Source organism: Castor canadensis, chromosome 14 (assembly GCF_047511655.1).
Source record: "Castor canadensis chromosome 14, mCasCan1.hap1v2, whole genome shotgun sequence".
In the NCBI taxonomy this organism is placed as follows: domain Eukaryota; kingdom Metazoa; phylum Chordata; class Mammalia; order Rodentia; family Castoridae; genus Castor; species Castor canadensis.
Genome location: NC_133399.1, coordinates 22,515,074 through 22,524,239, shown reverse-complemented (window position 1 = coordinate 22,524,239; position 9,166 = coordinate 22,515,074). Strand labels below are relative to the sequence as shown.

General features: G+C 42.5%; 1 non-coding gene across 1 annotated transcript; it reads left to right on the top strand.

Annotated features, from left to right (window-relative positions):
* The first annotated feature begins 253 nt into the window (after positions 1-253).
* On the top strand, positions 254-370 carry LOC141416985 (U5 spliceosomal RNA). Its single transcript, XR_012441620.1, has one exon. It is a non-coding gene; the product is annotated as a U5 spliceosomal RNA (small nuclear RNA).
* Positions 371-9,166: the final 8,796 nt, after the last annotated feature.

Here is a 9,166-nt window from a genome sequence, read left to right as displayed (position 1 = left end):
AGCTTAACTATGCAAACTCACTGTTAAAACAAAATGGAAATCACATGTGGTTACTTCATATCGCTTCCTATTTTGTACACATTGGAGCAGGTCACTTTTTACATTTATAGTATTGGTAAAAAAGTCAACGAATAAATTGGAACTTCATCTAGTACATTGTGCTCCTTTATATATAAAATTTCATGTCACAGCCAGATGCAGTGAACCTGGACAGTGAAAGACAACTTGTGTCTCAAAAAGCAAACACATAGGTGTACTCTGGTTTATTTTCAAATTGTGCAAATCTTTCACCATTTACTAAAGATTTCCATGAAGAGTATCAATTCTGACTCTTAACCCTATTTTTTTGAGTCCTTGCTATAGCAGGGCTAACAATACTATTCTGAAAGTGGACCATTTGGGGCTAGCCGGGTGGCTTAAGTGGTGTGTGAACTGCCTAGCAAGTATGAGGCCCTGAGTTCAAACCCCAGTGCTGAAGGAAAAAAAAACACATATGTCATAAATTACTAAGAATCCTTGCTGGGACACTGACTTTCAATGTAAGTAAAGTTACTTAAGTACCCCCTTGAATCATTGTACACATCTTCAAAGTTCTGTCCATCCCTTTTTTCCTGAAATAGAAAAATCATGAATTATTCAAAATTATACAAAAATTATTACAGCCAGGTGCCAGTGGCTCACTCCTATAATCCTAGCTACTCAGGAGGCAGAGATCAGGAGGATCCAAGGTTCGAAGCCAGCCCAGAGAAATAGTGAGACCCTATCTCAAAAATACCCATCACAAAAAAAATGGCTGGCAGCGTGGCTCAAGGTGAAGGCCCTGAGTTCAAGCCCCAGTACCATACACATAAAAAAATTACAATTTCATGATGAGCTAGGAACATGCCTGGGTTATTCACCCAAGTATTTCTTTCTCATTCTCAACTGAAAAATGCTGATGGATAAGAGTCACACATTTTCTGAGCTGGCAGTGTATATCGGTGGTACAGTATTTACCTATTTTGTCTGAAGGGCTGAATTCAAACCCCAGTACCCCAACAAAAAAGAAAAATAAATTTAAAAAAAAGCTGGTGATGCAGCTTATTCTTATTCAGACTGACAAGCTTGCACAGAGCCCTGGGTTCAAGCACAGAACATAAACGTTGGAGCTGGGCACTAGTGGCTCACATCTGTAATCCTCTCTACACCAGAGGCAGCGATCAGGAGGATTCTGTTTTAAAGCCAGCCTGGGAAAATAATTTGTAAGACCCTATCTCAAAAATACTCAACACAGAAAAGAGCTGGCAGAGTGGCTCAAGTGGTAGAGCACCCACCTAGCAAGCATGAGGCCCTGAGTTCAAACCCTAGTACCACAAAAAAAAAAAGTTAGGATGACACTATTCACAATAGCCAAGTTATGGAAACAGCCAAGATGCCCCAGCACTGACGAATGGATTAAGAAAATGTGGTATCTATACACAATGGAATTTTATGCAGCCATGAAGAAGAACGAAATGTTATCATTCGCTGGTAAATGGATGGAATTGGAGAACATCATTCTGAGTGAGGTTAGCCTGGCTCAAAAAACCAAAAATCGTATGTTCTCCCTCATATGTGGACATTAGATCAAGGGCAAACACAACAAGGGGATTGGACTTTGAGCACATGATAAAAGCTTTAGCACACAAGGGAGGGGTGAGGATAGGTAAGACACCTAAAAAACTAGCTAGCATTTGTTGCCCTTAACGCAGAGAAACTAAAGCAGATACCTTAAAGCAACTGAGGCCAATAGGAAAAGGGGACCAGGAACTAGAGAAAAGGTTAGATCAAAAAGAATTAACCTAGAAGGTAACACCCACGCACAGGAAATCAATGTGAGTCAATGCCCTGTATAGCTATCCTTATCTCAACCAGCAAAACCCCTTTTTCCTTCCTATTATTGCTTATACTCTCTCTACAACAAAATTAGAGATAAGGGCAAAATAGTTTCTGCTGGGTATTGAGGGGGGGAGCGGGAGGGGACGGAGTGGGTAGTAAGGGAGGGGGCGGGGGCAGGGGGGAGAAATGAACCAAGCCTTGTATGCACATATGAATAATAAAAGAAAAATGAAAAAAAAAGTTAGGATGAAAGTGGGGCTCAAGCAGTAGAGCATCTGTCTTGCAAGCTGAAAGCTGAGTTCAAACCCCAATACAACTAACTAACTAAATAAATATTAAGGAAAGAAAACGTGACACGCTTTCCCCTTCAGTGAAGGATATTCATCATCCTTATCCATATAGACCAGGTTCCTAAAGATCTCCCACATCACACCTCTATAGGGTGCCTTCTGGGAAGGATCCAGCAAAGCCCACTCCTCCGGTGTGAAGGTCACAGTCACATCCTCAAAGGTCACCGAGTGCTCCAACATCCCAGACACCTTTATGGGGGAAAGGGTGAAGCAGAGACATCTGGTCCATACTCAATTCACGACCAAATTCTTTGGTCTCCAAATGTTTATCCTAAATAAATGAATGTAGTAATCAGAATTCTACATTCAAAATCACTTCCTTATAAATTACCAGCAATAACAACATGGAACTGATTTGAATATTTTTACTGTGGACATTACAAGTAGTATTGCTCTCTAATGGAAGCATCCAGTTTACCTTGAAACAATGAGAGACATGATACACAAGTCAAATTTTAAGACCATTGACTCCTTGTGTGAAAAATTTCATTTTCTTAATTATTACCCTACCTTGTCACTCAGCACTCCATAGGCACAGTGTCAATTGGATGAGGTTTTTGTGAATAAATATACACTGAAGAAGAGGAAGTGTGTGCCAGGACCTGCAGCTCATGACTGTGATCCCAGCTATTCGGGAGGCAGATAGCAGGAGAATAGCAGTTGAAGAACATGCCAGGCAAAAAGTTAGTGAGACCACCTCCCCATCTCAAAACACAAATTCCAAGTGGTGGTACATACCTTTAGTCACAGCAATGCAGGAGGAATAGGTAGTAGGACATGGACCGAGGCCAATCTGTAAGACCCCATCTAAAGATTAACCTAAAGCAAAAAAGGGCGGGGCATGCTTCAAGTGGGAGACCCCTTGCCTGGCAAGCACAAGGTCCTGAGTTCAAATTCCAGTACTGTCAAAATTTTTTAAAAAAAGAGAAAGTATATTATTATATGCCCATTACACAAATGAGAGGCCAGAAGGCAGGCAGAAGTCCTTTCAACAATTAGGAGCAATCAGATGCAGCTGCCAGAATGAAAATATTCCTCTGCAGAGGTGTTAATTTAAACTTCTGGATGGAATATTTATCACACACTCAGGTTGTCCTTTCTCTCTATGTCCCAAGATATACCTCAAGGAAATAATTTGGAAGACAAAGCTCAGCCTTGAGGGAGAAAGCATGACAACATGGACCCCACAAAATGTTTGTACTCTTATATTTGGGGGCCACTGTATTCAAACTTTTTGCACGTAACCCACGAAACAACCCAATGATATTTCTGGTATCCAGTCTACCATTCTGTTTGCCTTTGTGAAGCTGGAGATCAAACACAGAGACCAGCCCGTGCTAGGGGCTGGCAGAGTGGTTCAAGGTGTAGAGCCTGAATTCAAACCCCAGTACCAAAAAATAAATAATTAAATGAAGTCTCCCAGCAAATAAAAGCCCAGTACCAAATGGAATCACAGTTGAATTTTACCCACTATTTAAAAACACCAGTGCTCCCTGATCTCTTCCATAAAATACAGAGGGAAGAAACACGACCAAACTCAGTTTTTTATTCCTGACTTTTTTTCTTTCCTATTTTTCCTTTCTCCTTTTATTTTATCATTTTTACATTTACTTACATGTGTATACATTGTTTATGCCACCTCTCCCCTCACCCCACTCCCCCCCCACACCCACACCCAAACTCATTCTTTGAAGCCATTATTACTCTGATACCTAACATGACAAAAATAAAAGAAGAAAGAGAAAATTAGAGATTCAATTTCCTTGGTGAACATCAACATAAAAATTCTCAATAAAATACTTGCAAACTGAATTTTTAAAAAAAAAAAAAAAAAGGATTTAAGGCTGGCAGAGTGGCTCAAGCGGTAAAAGCACCTGCCTAGCAAGTGTGAAGTCCTGAGTTCAAATGGCAATATCTCAAAAAAAAAGAGTTAAAAGATCATATGCCATGATCAAGTTGGTTTAATTCTAGGAATGTAAGGATGGTGTTGAGTCAAATACCCCTGCTTCAAGCACATGGGTCCTTTGCTTGGAGCAGACCCAGGGTTCAAACAGGAGCCAGGAAAGAGTTTATATGATTTGTTAGCCATTTCAGCCATCAGCCAGTCAGTCAGCCGCCATTGTCAGCAGCAGCAGCTGCAAGCCCCAGCAGCCTCCTCAGTGCAGTGGGTTTTATACAGCCATGGACAAAAGTGGCATCCAGCCAAGTCATTACATCTACTGCATATGCAAATTCAGCCATTAGTTTCACAACTAGTTGTCCTTGAGTGGTTAGTTACTAACAGTGTACTTAACTCTAGTGTGCCTAGGTACAGGGAATTACAAGCGATTAGCTTAATAACCACTTTCCTTACAGATGGTTCAACATACACAGGTCAATAAATGTAACCAGAGAAATGGACAAAAATCATGTAACCATCTCAAAACATGCAGAAAATGCCTTTGATAATATTCAAATCCTTTCATGATAACAAAGATGTTGGATAAGTTAGGATTAGAAGGAATGTATTTCACATAATAAAGCCTATATATGATAAAAAAAAATTGGGGAAAAGTTGGGAGCAATGTCTCTAAAATGAGGAAAAATACAAGGGTGTCCAATCTTTATACTCTTATTTGATATAATGACTGAATCCTTAGAACAATGAAGCAAAAGACAGAAATGAAAAGTTTCGGATTCAAATAGGGAAGGAAGAAGTGAAATTATCCTTATTTGCAATGATATGATCCTATACTCAAAAGACCTTCTAGTCTTCACCCAAAACTATTATATCTTAACAGTACTTTTGGCAAAATAGCTGGATACAAAATCAACATAGAAAAATCAGTAGCTTTTCTATACACCCATAGTGAACAGTCTAGGAAAAAAAAATCAGGAAAACAATCCCATATACACAGCAGACTCTAAATAAATAAAACACTAGGAATAAACCTAACAAAGGAAATCAAAGACCTCTACAAATGAAAAACCACAAAACCTTGAAGAAAGAAATAGAAAAGGACACCAGAAGACAGAAAGATCACCCATGTTCAAGGATTGGCAGAACTAACAATTGTGCAAATGGCTGCATTATGGAACATCTACAAAGTCAGTGTGTCAACAGGTGGCACCAGCAAAGAGCAGCTGCTGCTTTTCACCTCCTGGCTGGTTCCTTTTTTTTTTTTTTAATTTTTATTTTTTTATTATTCATATGTGCATACAATGCTTGTTTAAATGCCAGCGTTTAGTGGCTGTAACAAGGTAGTAGCCAGAGGCAGTCAGATTGGCCCCAGGCCTCAGTTCTAGAGATCCTCCCACTCAAAGGCCCCTGAGTGGCAGGAGGAAATAACAGAGTTGAATCACTGTCCCCAAAGGCCACGTCGAGGAGGACTGGATTGTGACGTAATGGGATGCTGTGAAATTGTAACTGAGCAAAAGAATGCTGGAACAGTGCAGACCAGCAGGAGCAGGGGCTCAGAAGCCATCAGTGGAGTGGGGAAAAAGTGTCATTTAGACTTCTGGGTCCGGCCCTGGACACCAGTGTCATGGTCATCCGCTGAATGTCCTGGGCTTTGGCTGGAAGGAGAGGCGGACTGGGCCTGAGCCTTTCACAGTTTCCTCTCCCAGCTCCTTCTGGGGGTGTTCATTCCAATAAACTTGTCATGTTACCTGTGGCACCTTTCCCCGGTGCCTGCTTCAAGGGATCACACTGATCACACTTGGCGTGGGGTCGGGAGGGGGCACACGGAGCAGGGTGGTGGGTGCTGCGTGGGAAGTGCTGTGATGACCTAAGACAAAGTCGCCATGCACTCCTCTGGCTCTCAAGCGCCAGCATCCCCACAGCCAGGCCAGGTTGAGCTGCCCTGGTGGCCAGAGGTCAGGGCAGGACTAACAGACCCTCCATAGCCACATCCAAGTTCAGCCAGGCCATGCCGGCCACTGTCGCTCGCGGCAGCTTCATGGACAGCGTGGCTGCCCAGTGTCTGGTTCGGGAGCATGGGGACGCTCCGGAGGCCAAGCAGCTGAAAGGTGACCAAGGAGCACAGTAATCAGGGGACACATGGAAAAATTGCTGCACACTGGTCTCCATCGCCAAAAGCGTGTTAAACCTCAACCAGAAACGACCCATCCAGAGCCCCTCGGTGTGCAGCGACAGTGTGGAGAGTCCCGATGAGGACATGGACTCCCACATCGACATGACCAACAAACTTGATGGAGTTTGTCCCAAAGCCCGGAAGAGAGACAGGATCTGGCAGGTTCTGGGCCTGCCTGCCCTGGAGTGGCCTTGGGACAGCACACAGATGGCCCTAGACTAACTGCGGGAAGTCTTAACACCCATGACAGAGTGCACAGGAAGAACGGCCCTTCTCTGCACGTGACTTGAGGACTCTAATGCATTCTCCAGAAGGAGGCCTGGAGGCTCATGCCTGTAATCCTAGATAGTTGGAAGGCTGTGATTCAGAGGATTGAGATTCCAAGGCCAGCCATGGTTCAAGAATTCTGGCAGATCCGATCTCAGCCAATGGCTGGCTCTATCGCTTAAGCCACACCTCCAGCCCTTTTAGCTCTAATTATTTTGGAGATAGGAATTTACCTTTTGCACAGTCGCCTGGACTGGGATCCTCTTATTTTAGGCTTCTTGCTGTAGCTAGGATGATTGATACAGGCCACCTCATCTAACTATTGGTTGAGATGAGGTCTGGTGAATTTTTTGCTTTGCCTGGCCTCAAACAACAGTCCCTCAATCTCAGCCTACCAAGTAGCTAGGACTACAGGCATAAGCCACTGGCCCCAGCTCATGCATTGTTTTTAAAAAGTACACAGTAGATGGGCAACCAGTGGCTCACACCTGTAATCCTAGCTACTCAGGAGGCATAGATCAAGAGGATCGAGGCTCAAAGCCAAGCCCAGAAATATTTCATGAGACCTTATCTGGAAAAAAACTCACCACCCAAAAGGGCTGTCGGAGTGGCTCAAGGTGTGGACCCTGAGTTCAAACCCCCAGTACTACTCAAAAAAAAAAAGTACATGGTAACCTATGCTCTGTTCAACACTTAGTCACCTTGAAGAGACAACTCTTTGAGGCACTCTCTGGCTATTGAAGGGAAGGCAAATGCTTTGGGTAGTATTTTCTCCTTTATATTTGGGGGGATGGGTGGGAGGAGTCAAGGCCAAGGGTGCAGTTCACACCAATTCATTCTGGTGTACATGTCTGACTGGGTGAGTTGACCTGTGGCATCACACAAGAAATTCTGGACCCTTTATGCTTGCTGTCTCTCAGGATTGTTTTCTTAGTCTGGGCACAGTGTTACGTGTAATCTTAACTACTTGAGTGGCAGAAATCCTGAGGATCATGGTACAAGGCCAGCCAGGGCAAAAAGTTCATGATCCCCATCTCAACCAATGACTGCTAGTGGCGGTGCAGGTCTGTTGTTCCAGCTACATAGGGAAGTACAAAGAGAATGGAAGACCAGCCTCTCCCCTCCCATAAAGCAAATTCTATCACAAAAATAACCAATGCATAAAGGGCTGGTTAAGTAGCTCAAGTGGTAGAGTGCCTGCTTAGCAAGTTCGAGGGCCTAAATTCAACACGCATTTCTGCAACAACAGAAAATCTCCATAGCACAGCTGTCTTTATGCACGAAGAACACATCTATTCCAGCATTATCCCTCATCCAAAGATATCAAAATACTTTTAAAGACTCAAAGATATTTATAGCCAATGGATAAGCAATATCTGAATTTATACTAATCAAGACAAACCTTGGAAAGGTTACACTAAGTAAGGAAATTTTAAACCTTGCTTTGTATGAATTGTACTTTTTTTTTTTAATTGTTGTGCTGGGGTTACATTGTGGCATTTACCAAAGTTTTTACAATAGATCAAGTGTATCATTATTGAGTTCACCCCCTCCATCCCTCTCCTTTATCTCCCCTCCCCCCACTCCTGGAACAGTTTCAACAGGTCTCATTTTTCCATTTACATACATGTGCACACGGTATTTGTACCGTATTCACCCTGAATTTTGCTTTTTGAAGATGAGCTGCACTTTTATTTTCTAATAAAGAGGATGAGTAAGTTAAATACATGCTTCAAGGACAGAAGGAGACAATCCATTTAACATCATGTTATAATCTGCTTCTTTTACAGTATATATATTTCCCTAAGAAATCACTGTAGAGCCAGGTGCTGGTGGCTCATGCCTGTAATCCTAACTACTCAGGAGGCAGAGACAAGGCTCTGTCATAGGGCTATCCCCTGGACCCTTAACACTTCACTTACCTGGGTCTCCATTCCCTCACCTGTCAAGTTAAGAGGATGGATAGCATGAGCTCCGAGGTTCTCTCCAGCTCAGAGTCTATGAGTGAGATCAGAGTCTATTGTGATTAGCGAGAATTTATGACAGATTATCTTATAGGGTTTTTTTTTTGCTGTGTGTGAATCTTAGGTGATACTACTCATGTAAAGTATGAGTTCTCTTATTATATACAAGGTGGTGAGTGCTTTATATCCATACCATGCTTTGTTTTTCCAAGGAAATCAGTGTCTTTTACATCATTTTGATGACGTTCAGCGTTCTGAGCACACAAAATGTCTCTGGGGTACTCGACTGTGCGTTATCCTGTAACATTAAGTGCCTTTGACTCAAAGGGGCAGTTAGAAGCCCTATTCCCCCTCTTCCCAAAGTCTTCAGTGAATGTGAAATGTGTTCTAAACAGGGAAACCTGTTTAATTCTAGATGAGAAATGGAGACAGGACCTTGAATTAACTCTCTTCAGGGTATTTGGTAATAGAGAAGAAGGAAATCTTGTTGGCTATGAAATATCAGATGCTTTGAGTCCCGCACTATGTCAAATTAACCTGGTATCTGCTAAACCAGGAAAAAAAAAGTGCAGGTTACAGGGGAAACCAGTCTTTGCTGGAATCTAAGAATTGTGTATTATGCCCCCTTGTGTTTAGTTACTGCTCCTTTAGTAAT